The 20,351-nt window shown below is 42.2% G+C and overlaps 1 long non-coding RNA gene across 1 annotated transcript in view; it reads left to right on the top strand.

Annotated features, from left to right (window-relative positions):
• LOC107970865 (uncharacterized) overlaps positions 1–20,351 on the top strand; it is a 41,426-nt gene that overhangs the window by 4,680 nt on the left and 16,395 nt on the right. The gene's annotated exons all lie outside the window — the stretch shown is intronic.

Here is a 20,351-nt window from a genome sequence, read left to right as displayed (position 1 = left end):
GAAAGAGAATAGAGTTCCTCTTTCCCTAGAAGCCCAACCCAGGTACACTTGTGTTTGGTTCCCATCACATATGGGAACAACTTCAGTATCAGCATGGAAGTTAAATTTCAGCTCAGGAGTGAAGAACAAGGCTGTGGAGATAGATCAATCTAGGCTTTGTTGAATCCAGTGTGTCTAATAGAAATACAATGCAAGTTACATATTTAATTTTAAAATTTCTGGTATCTGCATTGGAAAAGTAAAAAGAAACAGATGATATTAATTTTAACAATATTTTGCTTAACCTATCAATCCAAAATATTATAATTTCAATATGTGATTAACATAAAAATTATGAAAGGCACAGTTTACATTCTTTGTTTCACACTATGGCATACCCCAATTTGGAGTAGCCACATTTAAGACGCTCAAGAGTTGCATGTGGGTACCTTATCAGATAGCCCAGGTCTAGCTCTTGGGAGCCTCAGGCTCCTCCCATGTAAAAGGAAGGTAGCAGGATTCTCCATCTCCTGAGGTTGCAATATGGACTTATCACAGGGGAAGTATGCAAAGGTGCTTAGCACAGCTCTGGTGCACAGGACGTCCAGAGACAACGTCCAAGGACAGCTGTCAGTGCTGTGACTGTACCCTGTGGTCCTCACTTTGTCTCCCACAGTGCAGATTCTTATGTGACTCTGCCAGTGGCCTTTTTCTGGTTACACTTGAATGGATGCATCGCCAGGTGAACCAGGTTGGGAGAAACAAGGCTGATTTTCCTTGAGTGAGGAGGGAGAGGCAGGGGGCTTCCTGGCCTGCCCACCTCCTGACACAGGTGTGATCCAGGGCAGTGACTTAGGATTATTGATTTGAGAACAGGGAGAGATCAGACAGGTGAGACATTGTTGGCTGCAGAGCTGAGAGAGACACAGCACACGTGATTAGGCGTCTGGGGAATTAGAAATCTAGGTACCAAGTCTTGGCCTAAGGGGACAGGATGTGTACTTAGCAAAACTGGACGGCAGCCATGGCTCCAAAATACCAGGTGGGAGCTGCCTGGTACATGATGGTCTCTACAGCTAGTTGCTGTGTTTCTCTCTCTCTTCCCTTTCCTCCCTTTATCTTTTCTTCCTTCCACAAACACTGAATGAACATCTACTCCAACCACTGCCAAGGCCCGGCACTATATATGAAACTGATATGTCTCAGTGTGTGCCCAGCCCTGTGCTAAACACTCTGTGTTCCTTCTCTCATGTAAGCCCATGACCAACCGAGGCCTGTAGGTACCACTATTATTCCCATTGTACAGCTAAGGAGGCTGAGGAACAGAAAGGTTACATTGCCTGCCTGAGGTCTTATAGCCAGGGTTTGCATCCAACCTATGTGGCTTCAGAGAAGAAGGCATGGTTCTTGCCCTCAAGGAGTGGATGCTAGGAACGCACCAAGGGGAGAAACTAGTTCTACTGGGGAAGTCAAGACAGGCTTCCTAGAGGGGGTAACATTCACTCTGGAGCTTGAAGGAAGAGCAGAGTATGGCTGAGGCACAAGGCAGGGAGCGTATTTAACAGAGCGTTCACTTTTCCTGCAGGAGCTGTAAAGGCGAAAACTGTAAATCACGTCGTTTACTTTCTATGTCCTTGCAACTTTCGCAGCTGTCTCCTCTGTCATTGGGATAGTATTTGCTGCTCCCAAACCACCTGCTAGCCTCAGGGCTACCTTGTGGCAGTTTCTCCTTGACTCCTTCCTGAAGTATCCTATGTTTGGAATCTCCCTCTTCCTCTTACTTTTATCAGCCATATTTAGACAATGTGTGGAAAAAAATCAAAATGTTTAGAGAACACTTTTCAGAATCAAAAATATTCTTAGGGCAAATCTGCCTTATAGCATCAAAAGTGGGATTTCCTCCACAAATCCCGATGGCAGTATGGCTAAGAGCACAGGGGTTCAAATCCCAGCTCCACCACTCATCAGGTCTATCCAAGGATGGGTTTCTCACATTCTCTGAGGCTACAGCTAATCCACAGGATGGACATGAAGACCAGGGGAGATTTTATACACTAAGTGCCTGGCATGCAGTTTGCCCTTATACCTCACCAAAGAAATTCTAAAAGATAAGAAGGGGGCAGGTAGGATCTTCAAGTCATATCTCGTACTCACAGTTGTGCTGGTTTATGAAAAGATGTCAAGGTTGCTGTAGGTGCAGTCCTCTCAGGGAAGCAGCTCCCGAGCCAGGGCCTCAGCTTTGCCAGTCACACCTTCAGGGTTCCTGAGGACCCAGAGTTGTTCAGGCCTGGGGGTGAGTATACTGACCCTATGCACAGGCAACTGATACATAAGCCAGAAGCCGGTTTGTTAATTTGTACTGGAGACTGATGCCTCTCCTAGTGGCTCTCCAGCAGGGCTGGACAAATGCTGACAAGTTCTTCCTCTCTGATTGTCCTTTTATATCTTGCGAACAGATTGCATTGTCACTTCAGAACACCTGGTGACAATACAGGTGGTTAGCTGGATTCCAGTGCCAGGCATACACCCTAAATCCTGAATTGAAGGCAGGGTGATAGGCAGAAGGCTAAGCTTTAATTAGGTACAGTCTTTTTTCGCAGGAGCTGCCCTACACTTTGCACAGACCTGGGCTCTTCCCAGATTACCTCATCAACATCTTTACAAGCCAACTCAGAGAGTGCAGCAACCCTGTAGATGGACTGCTTCACCCAGTGCTGCTGGTTCTTATGGCTGTCACTCCCAATGGGTAGTTTTATTGCCAAATTCCATCATAAGCAGTACTACCCATACCCTGACCAAAGAGGGAAAGGGGAATTAACACGACCACCTGCCTACTGAATGCCAGGTGCTGTGCTAAATGTGAGGTACATACATTTCATCCTATGAGGCTTCGTTGGGAGGTATCTTCATCCCATTTGACCATCGTGTCACCTCAAAGCATGTGTCCTTTCAAATACCCCACAGTGATAACATCTGCCAGATTAACAGAGCCAGGGTCTAATGGCAAACCATATCCTCATGGAGAGGTCACGGTTCTGGCACTTCTCTCAGTGGAAACTCAGCTATGATTCAGTTGCTTCTTTCCTGGATTTGTCCTGAATATTGGAGATTTTTAAAGTTCTGATGAAGAAATAAAAGTATATGGGTACAAAAATTAACTCAGATGGATGAAAGATTTAAATGTAAGACCTCAAACTATAAAAATCTTAAAAGAAAACCTAGGAAATACCCTTTTAAATGTCAGCCTTGGCAAAGGATTTTTGGCTGTCCCCAAAAGCAATTACAACAAAAACAAAAATTGATAAGTGGAACCTAATTAAACTAAAGAGATTCTGCACAGCAAAAGAAACTACCAACAGGGTAAACAGACAACCTAAAGATAGTGAGAAAATATTCACAAGCTATGCATATGACAATATGCAAAATATGCATATTCTAATACCCAGAATCTGCAGGGAATGTAAATCAACAAACGAAAGTGAACAACCCCATTAAAAAGTGGGCAAAGTATATGAGCAGACTCTTCTCAAAAGAGGACAGACAAGCAGCCAAGAAAGCATGAAAAAGTACTCATCACTACTAATCATCAGAGAAATGCAAATCAAAACCACATTGAGACACCATCTCCTACCAGTCACAACGACTATTATTAAAAAGTCAAGGCCAGGAGCGGTGGCTCATGCCTGTAATCCCAGCACTTTGGGAGGCCGAGGTGGGCAGATCACGAGGTCAGGAGTTTGAGACCAGCCTGACCAACATGGTGAAACCCCATCTCTACTAAAAATACAAACATTAGCTGGGCATGGTGGTGCACACCTGTAATCCCAGCTACTCAGGAGGCTGAGGCAGGAGAATCGCTTGAATCTGGAAGACAGAGGTTGCAGTGAGCTGAGATTGCTCCATTGCACTCCAGCCTGGGCCACAGAGCGAGATTCCGTCTCAAAAAAAAAAAAAAAAAAAAGTCAAAAAACAACAGATGCCAGTGAGGCTGCGGAGAAAAGGGAATGCTTATACACTATTGGTGGGAATGTAATTAGTTCAGCCACTGTGGAAAGCAGCTTGGAGATTTGGAAAAGAACCTAAAACAGAACTGTCATTTGACCCAGCAATCCCCTTACTGGGTATGTACCTAAACGAAAATAAATCATTCTACCAAAAAGACATATGCATTTGTATGTTCATCACCACACTATTCACAGTAGCAAAGACATGGAAACAACTCCGGTGCCCATCAATGGTGGATTGTATAAAGAAAATGTGGTACATATACACTATGGAATACTATACAGCCATAATAAAGAATGAAATCTTGTCCTTTGCAGCAACATGGATGCAGCTGAGGGCCATAATTCTAAGTGAATTAACACAGGGACAGAAGACCAAATGCCACATGTTCTCACTTACAAGTGGGAACTAAACATTGAGCACACGTGGACATAAACATGGGAAGAGTAGACACTGTGAACTACTAAAGTGGGGAGGATGGGAGAGGGTTTCGGTTGAAAAACTACCTATTGGGTACTATGCTCATTACCTAGGTAGAGTATACCCATGTGCCAAACCTGCACAGGTACCTTCTGTATCTAAAATAAAGAAACATTTTAAAAATAAAACTCAATAAAAACATCAACAATTTAAAAAAAAAAAAAAGTATATGGGGGCTAGGCACAGTGGCTCACACCTGTAATCCCAGCACTTTGGGAGGCCAAGGCAAGAGGATTGCTTGAGCCCAGGAGTTTGAGACCAGCCGGGGAAATATAGGGAGAACCCATCTCTACAACAATTTTAAGATTACCAGATGTGGTGGCCTGTGCCCGTGGTCCCAACTACTCGGAAGGCTGAGGTGGGAGGATTGCTTAAGTCCAGGAGGCAGAGGTTACAGTGAGCCAAGATCATACCACTGCTCTCCAGGCTGGGTGATAGAGCGAGACTCTGTCTCAACAACAAAAGAAGTATATGGGGACAGCCAAAATTGAATGGAGCAAGGAGGAGGTATGTTCAATGGTGATCTCATCAAATCCTATTGAAGGAAGGTATATCCAGTAATAATTAAAAGAGAATTCTAAATATGAGTAAAAGGAAAAATTACTCAAAATTTCCAGTAGTATGCTCAGAGCATTTCTTTAATTTTGACTTTTGGAATCATGTTAGCGTTTTATATATTTAAAACAAAATCAATTGAGCAAAGATAGGGGAATGGGAACTAAAAGACAAACAGAAACAAATGAGCCTAACTGTGTTTCAAATGAATACTAGACACAATGAAAGGGGAAAAAAGAAAACTAATCCAAGTAACTTTTGGACACAGTTCTTTGATTACAGTCACCCTCCATGTTTGTAAGTTCCACATCCTTGGATTCAACCAATGAAAATACTTGAAAAAAATATATATATATATAACAATACAAATCATTAAAAAGCAATATAGTGTAACAACTACTTATATAGCATTCACATTGTATTGGATATTATAAGTAATCTAGAGATGATTTAAAGTATATGGAAGGATGTCATAGGTTATATGCAAATACTATGCCATTTTATATAAGGGACTTGAGCATTCCTGGATTTTGGTATCCTTTGGGGTCCTGGAACCAATCCCCCACAGATACCATGGGACAATTGTATATATCATCAGTCTAAAAAACAACAACAACAAAAAGAAATGGAACCAAATCTTGGAATCTACTTAGTAGGTTTGTTTTTCCACAGTGGAATGGGTGTAGCAATTCCTTAAACTATTTATGTGTATTGTAATCTTGAGCAAATTAATACTGTTGTTTGAAAACCAGGATTCTCACTGTGAGAGAGAGTGAGAATGAGAGAAGACAAGAAACTCTGGGATCTTGGATTGGTACTAGAGGTAGCAGAATGAAGTCATAATTTTACATGAACCCATATGAAATTACTGTTCTTTCCAACTTTGTTCACTGAGAAGGCCTAGAAGCAAGAATGTTTCAGTACCAATAAGCCCCGTAGTATCAGAACTTGGTTTCTAAATCTGATTCCCCATTAAAAGCAACCAAAACTCCTTGAAGAAATGGCTGATTCCAGGAAAAGGGAGAGTATAAGTTGATCCTGTGCAGAAAGTGAGGAAGGACTCAAAGAATGATAAGTCCATGTAAAAAGAAACCACTTGAAGAGAATCCATTGTGAAATCTAGGACAAGCTGAGCATCAAAACAAATAATGATAGTAGTGAATTACAATCCACTGAACAAAGTAGCAAACCATAGGTCCATGCTGATACCAACTGAATAAGAAAGAAGGAAAACTGTTTGCTTATGATAGAATGCCAATTACTAAACATAGAAGAGATGATAGTTAGAAAAATCACCATTCTGCAATCATCATTGTAGTAACAAATCCAGGCAAGAATCATCAATATATGTTAAAACTGGGGAGTAAATATTTGAAATGGGAGAGGTTATCTACATAGTCTCTGAGTATCTCCCCACAGATTATTTAATAACTGTAAAGGGAGAAATTATAATTATATACCAAAGGAACCTGGAAGACATCACCTTAACCAAATAATCAAAATCAACATCACCAATAACAAGCCAGACAGATACCATGTGTTTCCTGATGCGATGCACTGAGAAGGACACAACATCACTTTTATGGTATTCCAGAGGGGACAGGTAACCTACGCTAATTATGAGGAAAGATAAGACAAACCCAATTGAAGGGCATTCTGCAAGACAACTAGCTTGTACTCTTCCAAAATGTCACTTCATGAGAGATAAAGGCTGGAGAAATGTTCTAGATTGAAGGAGACTAAGGAGACTACATAACTAAATGAACATGTGATCAGTTTGATTCTGGATTGGCTCTTGAGATAAGAAGTTAAAATTCCTCTAAAGAACATCATGGGACAGTTGGCAGATTTTGTATATGGAATGCAAATTATGTAATAATGTATACATGTTAACTTCTGTGAATTTGATAACTATATGGTGATTATGCAAGAGAAAGTTAGACCCTGAGATACTTAGGGATAAAGAGAAAAGTGCATGATATCTGCAACTCATCAAAGAATCATAAAGTGTTAGAGGTTGAAGAGTCCCTAGGAAGTCAGTAGGCCAAACCCTACTTTCTTGAAATGATGTAACCAAAATCCTGAGAAATTGAATTACCTGCCTAAGACCACACATCCAGCCAGGAGTTGAGCCCAAGACTCTCTGGCCAGGTGTTTACAGTGAGTGCATGATATTGGTTGTTGTGGTTCATCATGGGTCAATACTCAGACAAATACATTGTTATCCATTAACTACAAGCCAATATACACCCCCGTGGCTTCGACCCAGCTTCTGCTAATGCAAAGGTCCCTGACCTCTGGTGGGCTTACATCAGAGGACAATGACCCTGGGAACTGATTTATTTTCACCCTTCTCAGTGCTGACCATGGCCTCAGAGGTGGGTGCTCTCAGGAGAGCCCTCTACTGTGTGCTGTAGTGGAAAGGGCTGGAGCTTATAGTTGGGTAGATCCGCTAGATGAGATCTGTTACTAGCAGTGTGACTTCAGGCACAACTACCATTTATTTTCTCTGGCACTCAGTTTTCTCATCAGTAAAAATGGAGACAACATGCATATTTATGGGACTAAACGAGATCATGTATGTGATATATGCCCACCCAACAGTAAGTCTTCGTAATTGGTCATTGTTTTCTTCTTTCTTTTGGTCCAAAAGTATTTATGACTATAAATGGAGCTGGGTGGAGGGCTTAGAGAACTCAGTAAAAGTTATTTAAACTTTTTTTCTCATTAGAAGAATATTACCAAAGTGACATGCACCTTACAGAAAATTAAAAAGCAAATAAAAAGACAAAAATATCTGACCATACTGTTAATAGTTGATGGATGTCCTTCCAGACTTTCCTGTATGCATATGTCACATGCATTTTTATACAAAAATACTGTAGTAGTATACTTACTATATAGTAACTTGCTTTTAAAATCCAACAATAGATCCTGACCATCTTGACATATAAAATAACCCACTTCTGCAGTTTAATTTTTAATTATTGCACAATAGTCTGTTGACAGGTGAGTCAGTTCTTCAAGCCAACTGTCTTTGATAGACAGGTAGATTGTTTCCAATTCTCTGCTATTATAAACAACGTTGCAATTAACATTCTTGTGAGTAGATCTCTGTTCATATCCTTAATAATTTGCTTAGTACAAATGCCTCAAATGGAATCACTGGGTCAAGGGCAATAATTAATGATAAAGCTTCTGATATAATTTGCCATATTAGGCCTGGTACAATGGTTCATGCCAGTGCTTTGGGAGCCCAAGGTGGGTGGGTCACTTGAGGCCAGGAGTTTAAGACCAGCCTGGGCACCACAGCAATACCTCATTTCTATAAAAAATGTTTTAAAAATTAGCTGAGCTTGACGGCATGTATCTATGGTCCCAGCTACTCAGAGGCCGAGGTGGTAGGATCACTTGAGCCCAGGAGTTTGAGCACTTAGTGAGCTATCATTGTACCACTGCACTCCAGCCTGGGTGACAGGGCAAGACCGTGTCTCAAAAAAAAATAATTAATAATTATAATAATTTGCCATATTGCTCTCCAGAAATATTACAACAATAGCCTTCACACCAGCAGTGGATAAAGCATTAGGAAATATCTTCATTTGAATGTTCCAAGCAATGTAAACAAAAACTTATCTTGAAAGAGTAGAGAGGCCAGGAGAGGTGGCTTACGCCTGTAATCCCAGCACTTTGGGAGGCCAAGGTGGGCAGATCATGAGGTCAGGAGTTTGAGACTAGTCTGGCCAATATGGTGAAACCACGTCCCTACTAAAAATACAAAAATTAGCCGTGTGTGGTGGCGCGTGCCTGTAGTCCCAGCTACTTGGTAGGCTGAGGCAGGAGAATAGCTTGAACCTGCGAGGCAGAGATTGCAGTGAACCAAGATCATGCCACTGCCCTCCAGCCTGGGCAACAGAGTGAGAGTCCATCTCAAAAATAACATAAAATAAAATAAAATAAATAAAAAAAGGCAGAGAGAGGCTGTGAAGCTTGACTTTCTGGGCTCCTCCATGGACTGGTAGATCAGGAGTTTAGGGGGTAAGAAGAAAGTTCCTTCATTCAAGTAATGTCATAAGTTCTTCTCCAGTGAGTGAAGTAACTGCTCTGTGATAGGCACTATGCTAGTTGTTGGGGATAAAAAATTAAAAAGCTAGCTGGCACAGTGGCTCATGCTTGTAATCCCAGCACTTTGTGGGGCTTAGTTGGGAGGATTGTTTTAACCCAGGAGTTCTAGGTCAGCCTGGGCAAAATAGCAAGACCCCATCTCTTAAAAAAATTTTAAAAATTGGCCAGGCATGATGGCATGCACCTGTAGACCCAGCTACTCGGGAGGCTGAGGCAGGAGTATCACTTGAGCACAGGATGTCAAAGCTGCAGTGGGCCGTGATTGTGCCACTGCACTCCAGCCTGGTGACAGAGTGAGACCTTGTCTCAAAAAGATAATAAATAAATAAATGAATAAATAAGTGCCTAGTTTTCAATCCTCTGCATTGTAACAATTGAAGAATCCTTTGCTTGAGTGTAAGATAACAGACACCACAGGGCTGCCAAGGACCGGTCAGTGACAACAGGGAGGACAGCCTCCCTGATGAGAACATGGCAACACTCTTTGAAATGAAATCTCGCATGATATTTGAGATATCTGGCTTGTAATGTAAAATTTGTGACAATTCTTGCCTTCTATATGTTTTAGCAGGTAACAACATAATTGTTCAAGTGTTCTTTTTTCTGGAGTTAAGATAGTTAATTTTGAGTAAACCAGGCCCCAAATATTATGGGTAAATTTTTTTCTATTGTAATTCTTTATAGCTTGAGATTATGTGTGTGTGCACGTGTGTGTGTGTGTGTGAGAGAGAGAGAGAGAGAACTAGAAAGTGGAAGGGAAGAGGTGAGAAGAGGCATGGCGAGGGAATGACAAGATTAAGCGTGGAATAGTAGTGAGGCAAAAGCCTGAGAGTCTTCTGTGCTGTAATGATTTGCATAGCATACTAAAAGTACTGGGGAATCACTGAAGGTTTTAAGAACTAGATTCTCAGAAAGATCATTCCAGGTAGCAGCGATAAAAGGCCCCAGCTTCTGCAGGATACCCTTATCACCAAGGCCATAGGCAACAAAAATAGATGTGGGTGACGGTCCATCCTTGTAGGTTCTCAGCTCATGCTTGTGGGTTCCAATCTGCTGTCAATTCCCCCTACGTCATATCCATCTTCTCTTTCTGAACACCTGCCCTGTGGACTTCAGGCTCCAGCATCAGATACAGAGACAGGCTTAGAAGGACTGTTTATCCAGCCCCCACAATTGCATAAGCCCTGTGGACTTCAGGCTCCAGCATCAGATACAGAGACAGCCTTACAGGGACTGTTTATCCAGCCCCCACAATTGCATAAGCCAGTTCCCTATAATACCTCCCTGGTTATGCTAAACCTGGTTGAACCCTGAGTGGTACAGTTGTGAATGAGAAAATCCTGTCAGAGGAGACACTGCTGAAAAGATGGAAGTGACAGTGGGAACAGAGAGGAAGGACTGGATCCGAGATATAATGAGGATGTAGGAAATCAAGACCTGGTGACTCATAAAGTATGGCAGCAAGAAAGGGTGAGGGATCAAGAATGACTCCAGAGTTTTCAGGTTATTTGACCGATTCAAAGAGTTGAGCTACCATTACAGGAATAGAGCAGATTTGGAAGGGGGAGGGGATGGGGACCTGAGTTTGAGGCTGTTAAATTTGAAGAATCTGAGCGATCTCTAAGTGGAGACTCATAATATGTGTTGGGTATACAGACTCAAGGTTTAAAGGGGATGAGCAAGATCATCATTAGCCAGAGGTGGAGGCTAAAATCTTGGGAGAGGGTGAGCTCATTCTGGGAGGGCAGGTAAGGCAATGAGATGAGAATGAGGTGGAGCTCTGAGAAAACTAATATTTAAGGAGGAAGCAGAGGAAGATGAGCTAAAAGAAAAAGAGTCTGAGATTGAAAGGCTGCAGAGAAGAAAGACAGGCTCCATAGACCAGGAAGGATTGCATTCAAAAAGGAAGGCGTGGTCAGAGGGTCAGATGCCATGGAGAGCTTGAATAAAAAAGGGCTAAACATGTATCCATTTGATCCAGAAGTCCCCCTGTGATCTTTGTTGGTAGCAGTTTCAGAGGAGTGGTGGGGATAGAAGCCAGATTACTGTGAAAAAAAAAAAAAAAAGAATAGGAGTTCAGGAAGTGGAGACAAGCAAGTATAGACCATTGTTCATAAAAGCTTGTTTATAAATAGAAGGAAAACAAACATTAAAGAGAAGAATACAAGGTTGAGGAAAGACCTTTAAAAAAATAAATAGAAGGCCAGGAGCAGTGGCTCACGCCTGTAATCCCAGCAGTCTGGGAGGCCAAGGCAGGCAGATCATTTGAGGTCAGGAGTTGAAGACCAGCCTGGCCAACATGGCTAAACCCCATCTCTACTAAAAATACAAAAAAACCCACAAAAATTAGCTGGGTGTGCTGGTGCACACCTGTAATCCAAGCTACTTGGGAGGCTGAGACAGGAGAATCACTTGAACCCAGGAGACAGAGGTTGCAGTGAGCTGAGATGGCACCACTGCACTCCAGCCTGGGCGACAGAGTGAGACTCTGTCTCAAAATAAAAAATAAGCTGGGTGTGTTGGTTCACGCCTGTAATCCTAGCATTTTGGGAGGCTGAGGTGGGTGGATTCGCTGAGCTCAGGAGTTGGAGACCAGCCTGGGCAACATGGTGAAACCCCATTTCTACTAAAATACAAAAAACTAGCTGGGCGTGGTGGTGCATGCCTGTAATTCCAGCTACTAGGGAGGCTAAGGCAGGAGAATTGCTTGAACCAGGGAGGTAGAGGCTGCAGTGAGCCGAGATCACACCATTGCACTCCAGCCTGGGCGACAGAGCAAGACTCTCAGAAAATAAAATAAAATAAATTTTTTTGAGATGGAGTCTAGACAGAATAAACTGAAGTTACAAGAGTGGATAAGATTACCAATGGGAGCATATAAAGTGAGAAAAATAAAGGTGAAAATCTCAGGAACCCTAATATTTTAGAGGCAACTGGAAGAGATGGAGGCAGAAAGAGTTCCAAGTAGGAGGTAGGCAATAACATCGAACATTGGCGAGAGACCAAATAGCATAAGAAGGAAAAACAAATTACTGGGTCAAAGGTTTTGACAATAAGAAGGTCAACAATGACCTTTGCCAGAATAATCTTACTACACTGGTGTGAATATGAACCAAAGTATAATGGATTGAGATGTGATGAAGAGATAATAAGTTATCTCTTAATAACTGAGACAGTTAGGCCGGGCGCCGTGGCTCACGCCTGTAATCCCAGCACTTTGGGAGGCCGAGGTGGGCGGATCACGAGGTCAGGAGATCGAGACCATCCTGGCTAACACGGTGAAACCTCATCTCTACTAAAAATACAAAAAAATTAGCTGGGCGTGGTGGCGGGCGCCTGTAGTCCCAGCTGCCGGGGAGGCTGAGGCAGGAGAATGGTGTGAACCTGGGAGGCGGAGCTTGCAGCGAGCCGAGATCGCGCCACTGCACTCCAGCCTGGGTGACAGAGCAAGACTCCGTCTCAAAAAAAAAAAAAAAAAAAAAAAAAAAACTGAGACAGTTATACGTTGGTATTTTGGAGGGAGAGAAATGATAAGGCCAAGTGATAGCAAAGGTTCAGTGAGATAGGCACACTCAGGTTTTGGAAGTGTAGATCGGCAAAATCTGTTTGTAAAGCACTTTGACAATGCATGTCAAGAGTCGTAAGATATTCATATTATTTTGGAATATTAGTTATATTTCTGAGACTCTACCTTGGAAAGTATTCACACATATAGGAAAGCTTTTATGCATAATAATATTTATTGATATGCCATTTACAAGCATGAAAAAGTGTCCATCTAAATGTCCAACAACAGGAGAATGGTTAAGTAAACTTCCATTTAGGTAACAGTGAAAAGGAGGCTTAACACGACTAACTCCATTTTTCTCCCAATCTCCCTGCAACTCCATCCAAAATGATATCTTTTAGGTTAACTGCTTTTGCTTATCTCTGCACACAGGCCAACCTAACTATGGGAGTTTGCAGTTTAACTTTTTTTTTTTTTTCTTTTTTGAGACTGAATTTCGCTCTTGTCGCCCTGGCTGGAGTACAATGGCATGATCTCGGTTCACTGCAACCTCCGCCTCCTGGGTTCAAGCGATTCTCCTGCCTCAGCCTCCTAAGTAGCTGGGATTACAGGCACCTGCCACCACCCCCGGCTAATTTTTGTGTTTTCAGTAGAGACGGGGTTTCACCATGTTGGCCAGGCTGGTCTTGAACTCCTGGCCTTAGGTGACCCACCTGCCTTGACTTCCCAAAGTGCTGGGATTACAGGCGTGAACCACCACACCCAGCCTACAGTTTAACTTTAAAGCAAGGATGATAATAGTCTCTTCCCAAAACTAACTCACAAGGAGAAAAGAAGGGGGTACACACAAGTAACAATGTCATGTTAAAGATTTATAAGAGCATTGTGACCTGGCCAAGGACAAAGAAGTTTCACCTCCTCAGACCCTTGCTGCCACCCAGGTGCCTGTCATTGGTTATTTCTTTACCTCAACTGCCTCCCTATTCTCCCTTACCCTAACATAAAAGGAGCCTGAAATGCATATTAACTTAAGATGGCTTTTTAGGACATGAGTCTGCCCATCTTCTCAGTTTGCTGAGAAGACTAAAGAAAGAATAAATATTGCTGTAAGAATAAAGTTGCTTTCCTTGCCCCAGTGCCTTGTCTCTTGACTTACTGGCTGTTGTGCAGCAAGTGGTACCAGCTTGAATTTGGCTACATTTGATGAATACCAATTAGCCATCACAAATGATGTTTATGATGTTTAGTGACATAGAAAATGTTTATGTTATAATGTTAACTTGCAAAGCAGGACAGCAATGGAAACTACACTGCCGTGACACAACGCTGTGTTTTATAAAGCACCCCTGCACAGTGGTGCAGGTGAGAGGCGGAAGGAAGGTAACGCAATACAGGAAAATGTTAATGGTTTTGTATTTGAGATATGGGATTGTGGGAGGCATTTATTTTCATTCCTCCAACTTCTCAGTGTTTTCCATAATTTTTTTAGTAAACGTGTCGCATTTAGAAATTTTTAGAAATCAATTTTTTTGGCTTTTGTTTTTTATTTTATTTTATTTTTTAGAAATACAGATTTATTTATTTATTTTTTATCCCTCCCCCCTTCCCCCACCCCACAACAGTCCCCAGCGTGTGATGTTCCCCTTCCTGTGTCCATGTGTTCTCATTGTTCAATTCCCACCTATGAGTGAGAACATGCGGTGTTTGGTTTTTTGTCCTTGCGATAGTTTGCTGAGAATGGTGGTTTCCAGCTTCATCCATGTCCCTACAAAGGACATGAACTCACCATTTTTTATGGCTGCATAGTATTCCATGGTGTATATGTTGGGTATATACCCAAAGGATTATAAATCATGCTGCTATAAAGACACATGCACACTTATGTTTATTGCAGCACTATTCACAATAGCAAAGACTTGGAACCAACCCAAATGTCCAACAATGATAGACTGGATTAAGAAAATGTGGCACATATACACCATGGAATAAATGTTTTTTAAAAGGAGGCTTGGTAGTAAAACAAAGGGGGAAATAGGGAAATGGCTTGAGAGGAACGTAGAATCAGAGGAGAGTGATCATTTAGCATGGGTGTCATCTGACAGTGTGGTCAGTGGAAAGGGTGACGCTGGTGTAGGTGGAAGGGATGCTGGGAAGGGTGAAGTGGTCAGGGAAGGTGAGGGTGGGAGGAGTAGCCAACGTAACAGAGGAGAAAGATACTTCCTCTGAGCCAGAGAGAAGGAGGTGAGAGTGGGTGACTTCAGAGATGTATTGGAGGGAATTTTTACCTAACAGCTTTTATTTTCTTTGGAAGCTGGGAGATTCAACTGTTGAGGGTTGAGATGTGGAGGTGTGATTAGGATTTGAGAGGGGAAAATATGTAGCTGAGTCATTGTGGGGAGCGGGAAATGAAGCCATGAAGAGACAAGAATAATGGTGGGGCTCTGAGGGGATCCCGCCTGAGGATGGAGCACAACCTTTGTCAGGGCATCAAGAGCCATGCTCCGGAGAGCCCTTCAGTGAGAACTGCAGGATGGGAACAGGAACAGAGAGAAAGTCCAGCTGGAGTTGGGCCCTGATAAGGCATGTGGTCTGGAGGACAGACGGTTAAGATCCACAGAGGGTGCTTACATGAATATCTTTGAAATGACCAATGTGGGGTTGGGTCCAGAAGACAAGGAAGTAAAGCCAGGAAGTGTCTGACACCTTGAACAATACATAGGACAGAGGGATTGATGCTCTCAGTGAAGCTGATCATGAGTGAATCAAAGGTGAACAAAAGGTGGCTGAGGGCAGAATGAGGGGGACACAAGGTCTGCCATCCAGGAAGAGGACCACTTATCCATGAGGGTGTGACTGAGGGAACCAGGGGGTGGCAGAAACGCTGTGGAGGTAGAGAAGGCAAGATGGAAAGAGATGCAGATGTTGGATGGGTGGGCCATCAGCAGGGTCGTTGAAGGTGGCTGGGGCAGGGGAGGAGAGAGTTAAAATGGACCAGAAAAGCTGCCACATGTATATCAAAAAACACAAAACAGATCAGAAAGACTTCTGTACCATAAAATAGGTCCAGAAAAAGCTGACGTTTTCATAGTTGGGGCTCAGGGGAAGACTTCTGAAAAAAAGGATATTTGAGGTGGGTGCAGAAGTAGCATTTAGACTTATGGTGTTGGGAAATGGGGCAAGAGGCAGTACACACAGGGAGTAATATGTGGTCACAGAGGGACAGGAAATCCCAGGTTTGTTCGAGTAAGATCTAGTAGCTAATCTTACCTGGTTAGAGCATAGTATTTAAAGGAAATAGGATGGAGAAGGGGAGGGAACAGATTTTGTAAAGCCTTGTTGAGTCCTTCCTCCAGGCAGTGTACCAAGAGGTAGTGAAGTGAAAAAGAAACTCAGGAGTAGGTGCTATGGAGAGTGCAATGGAGGATGAGATGGAGATGATAAAAACATTATTGCCCAATCCAGTTATAGCCATGGCTTGTCTCAGTGGAGACCCAAGGAAACATAGCCATATGTGGGCTATGGATGAGATGGGATTCCAGAACGGGGCTGGCAGCTATCCAGTTTGAAAAAGGCCTCCCATCCTCCAGAGATTGCCATTGCTTCCTGTATTGAGGGCCTGAGAGTTCATTCATCCCATGGCCTGGTCTTGACCTGAATCATCAAACTACGATCAAGGCAGGCTGCTGCCTACTCATTCCGGACCCTAGCTCCTGAAAGCTTGATATACCTCAAACAGAACTCTTTTTGTTGTCTGTCCTTTCTCAGCAGTATCATCTCTTTTCGCTTTCTGCTTCCTCTTCCTCGACTTGCTGTACCATCAGATATGCCTCCTTTGCCCAAATCCTTCCACCGTGCCTTCTGAAATTTCCATTCCATAGTGGATAAAGACTACCTGCCCTACTAATTGAGTCATTTTCTGTGCTCAACTTGAGTCTCACTTTTGCTCAAGCACAACTTCTTCATAACAACTCTGGAATGGATGCTTATTTTTAGTAACATTGGTATCCTCCCCATTTTCCAATGTTACTTCTAGGATATTAGTCCTCTGTGCTCGCATAAAACCCTTTTTCTCGGCCGGGTGTTGTGGCTCACACCAGTAATCCTAGCACTTGGGAGGCCGAGGTGGGCAGATCACCTGAGGTCAGGAGTTCCAGACCAGCCCGACCAACATGGAGAAACCCGTCTCTACTAAAAATACAAAATTAGCTGGGCATGGTGGCGCATGCCTGTAATCCCAGCTACTTGGGAGGCTGAGGCAGGAGAATCACTTGAACCCGGGAGGCAGAGGCTGCGGTGAGCCGAGATCGCACCATTGCACTCCAGCTTGGGCAGCAAGAGCGAAAAAAAACAAAAACAAAAACAAAACAAAACAAAACAAAAGAACGCTTTTTCTTTGAGGACCATGTCACCTAGCTTGCAGACACTTTCCTCTTCCTGTTCCTGCCATCTTCTGACCTACTGGCCTCTCTGTGTTGCTAACATCTTTGTCTCCTGGCTTATACTCCTGCCCTCCACCTTCACCTTGTCGTTATTCACATGGATTCATCTTCTGTACAGACAACACCCTTACTTCTTTCTCGCTTGACCAGCTTGATACCAGAGACCAGCATCTAACTCCATGTGAAACTGATCTACTCTTTGACTGCCATTTTCCCCCCAACTCGATTTCTCCTTATTTCCACTGTTCTAGGCCACCCTGGCAAACTATAGCCAAAGGCCAAATTCAGCTCACTGCTAATTTTGTAATAAAAGTTTTATTGGAATACAGCCATGCCTATTCATTTATATATTGGCTACAGTTGTTTTCTTCCTGAAATAGCAGAGTTGCATTGAAATAGAGACCACATGGTCCATAACACCAAAGATATTTACTATCTGGTCCTTCACTAAAATGTTTTCTAACCCCTATTCTAGACAAACAAAATAAAAATATCTCTACGAAAGTAAAACTTGAGCGTTATAGAAAGTTTAGGAAATAAGACAAAGCATTAATACAACAAAGAAAAGCAGCTCCCCATTATTCCATAATTCAGATATAACCACTGTTAGTATTTTAGTTTTTCTTCCTGTTACTTGGTAATTTTTTATGTCTGTATGTATGTATTAATATGTCTACATATATAAATTAATTTTAGAAATTCAGGATTATACCACTTTATAACCCACTTTGTTCATTTCAAAATATATTATCAATGTTTTTCTATATGAATTGTTACTTTTTAATAACATTTAATTGTTACTTTTTTTATAAACATGATTTTAAATTTCTGCAAAGTAGTCAATGGAGTGAAGATAACATCATTTCACTAACCAGCCTACTAGGACAGAAATTTTTTTTTTTTTTTTTTTTTTGAGATGGAGTTTCGCTCTCGTTGCCCAGGTTGGAGTGCAATGGCACGATCTCAGCTCACCGCAACCGCCACGCCCAGCTAACTTTGTATTTTTAGTAGAGACGGTGTTTCACCATGTTGATCAAGCTGGTCTCCAACTCCTAACCTCAGATGATCCACCTGCCTTGGCCTCCCAAAGTGCTAGGATTACAGGCATGAGCCACCGTGCCTGGACAATTTTTGTATTATCTTAACATCCACCAAATATTCTTAATTGGTAGTAGTGACACAAGTATGGAAAAATGCACCTGAAATCCAATAACTTTGAAACATGTGTTAGACATGATTAAAATCCACTAAGAAGGCAAAGAAATGAGACATATGTAATGTAATATTAATTTAGGAGAGAACACTCTGTAAAATAATAATGTTAAGAAAGTACAGAGCAGCATTAATACAAAAAATGTGCTATAAGGGTGGTAGATTTAACAGCTCTTTAACTCATTCTCTCTATTATTATTGGGAATAAGTAATTTTAAAATAATGCACATTTTGAATAATGCTGTCTCCAGGTATGCATCATTTAGAGGAAACAAGTCACATAGGAAACTGTTTTAGGTAATTCTAGTGAGGAAATCCTGAAGATATTTGGAAATGCAATGTTAGAATTCAAGAAAGAGGTCCAATCTGGAGCTATTAAGTTGCAGTTATCTGGGTAACAATGATAGTTTAAATCATAAGAGAGGATAAACTTGCCAAGCAGAGTACATATTTAAGAGAAGGTCAACAACATAATCTTCTGAGGCCACCAAATTCAGAGGATGAGGAGCAGCAGCAGAAAGGGAGGGCACTTACTGAGAACCTAGAATGTGTCAAGAAGGTGTCATACATAAATTTGTAGCATCTCATTTAATCCTCCCAACACCAGTACATCAGCTGTTATCTATGTCTGGTTGTATAATGTGGGCAGCAAAAAGTAAAAGGTGAAGCAGCTTGGCTCAGGTTTTGCAGGTCTATGTGACTTCACTGCTTCTTTGAGAGACATGAGATCAAGGCATGCATTAGCCAGACATAGAAAAATAGACACAGAAAAATCATCTGCACGAATTTTAAGTTGGAGAGGAGGGAAACTGAGGTAATGCAAATGAAACAAACTAGAATTCACTGCCTCAGTAAATGCCCCCCCCCCCCCACCACACACACACATCTATCCAGTTCACAATGCCACAAATCCAGGAATCATCATCCTTCACGTCTTTCTCACTCCCACATCAAATTCATCAGCAGGTCTTGGGAGTTCTACCTCCAAATTATATCCTCTTTTTATCATGTCCACTGCCCACCACCTTAGACCAACTCATGTTAATCTTTTCTCTAGAAAGCTCTAGTGACTCTATCCTGTGGCTATTCTTGCCCAGCTACAGCCCACTCTCCACTCTCCCTACAGCAACAACACCAGTAAACTCTTGACAACCAGGATGCCCCTAGAGCAACTGCATCTGCCAGTGGTCACCATGACCTCAGAGTCAGTCGTCCTTACTGCTCTTTCTACAGCATTTAGCACAGCTGCCCATACCTTCTTCTCTGGCTTCCGTGACACCTAGTGGTTTTCTTACCTTTCTGGCCTTTCCTTTTAGTTACTGGAATATTGGCAAAACCTCTAGGCACAAGTGATAAGGTGAGTGTCAACACTTGATTCATTCTCCTTGGTTTAAAGTGAAGTCACTCAACTGGGTGTCAGTCCTGCCCTCTAAAATTCCATCTGAAAGGGCCCATCACTGAGGTAGATCGGAAAAACTTAATGCTGATGGACAAAAATTGAAATTGCCCAGGGACCATGCTAAAATGGGGAGGGTTTATTCACATATGCTATCTGAGCACTTGGACGGTGTCTACAAATGTCCACGGGATTCACCTGTCAAGGTATCCTTTATCTAATGATACTACAAGTCACAGCTTTAACTGGGGTCCTTAAAATAGATTGGCTAGGAAGACCAATCTTGTGTTATAAAATGAAGTGTATACAGTACACTCAACGTATATCTTAAACATAATTAACAACAGATATAAAGTGAGGATCTTGTTTTAATTACCAATCCCTCCTTACCTCGGTACTGGAGAAAATCAATGGATAGTTTATTCTGTACAAAGTTCAGGAGCTTGGCCCACCTTTAGCAATATTTTCTCTCTCTTATAAAATGAGAAGAATTATTTTCTCATAAAGAAATGGTCATATCTTGGCCGGGTGTGGTGGCTCACACCTGTAATCCCAGCACTTTGGGAGGCCGAGGTGGGTGGATCATGAGGTGAGGAGATCAAGACCATCCTGGCCAACATGGTGAAACCCTGTCTCCACTAAAATACAAAAA

Source organism: Pan troglodytes, chromosome 2 (genome assembly GCF_028858775.2).
Source record: "Pan troglodytes isolate AG18354 chromosome 2, NHGRI_mPanTro3-v2.0_pri, whole genome shotgun sequence".
Lineage (NCBI taxonomy): Eukaryota > Metazoa > Chordata > Mammalia > Primates > Hominidae > Pan > Pan troglodytes.
This window is presented reverse-complemented; position numbering and strand designations above follow the sequence as displayed.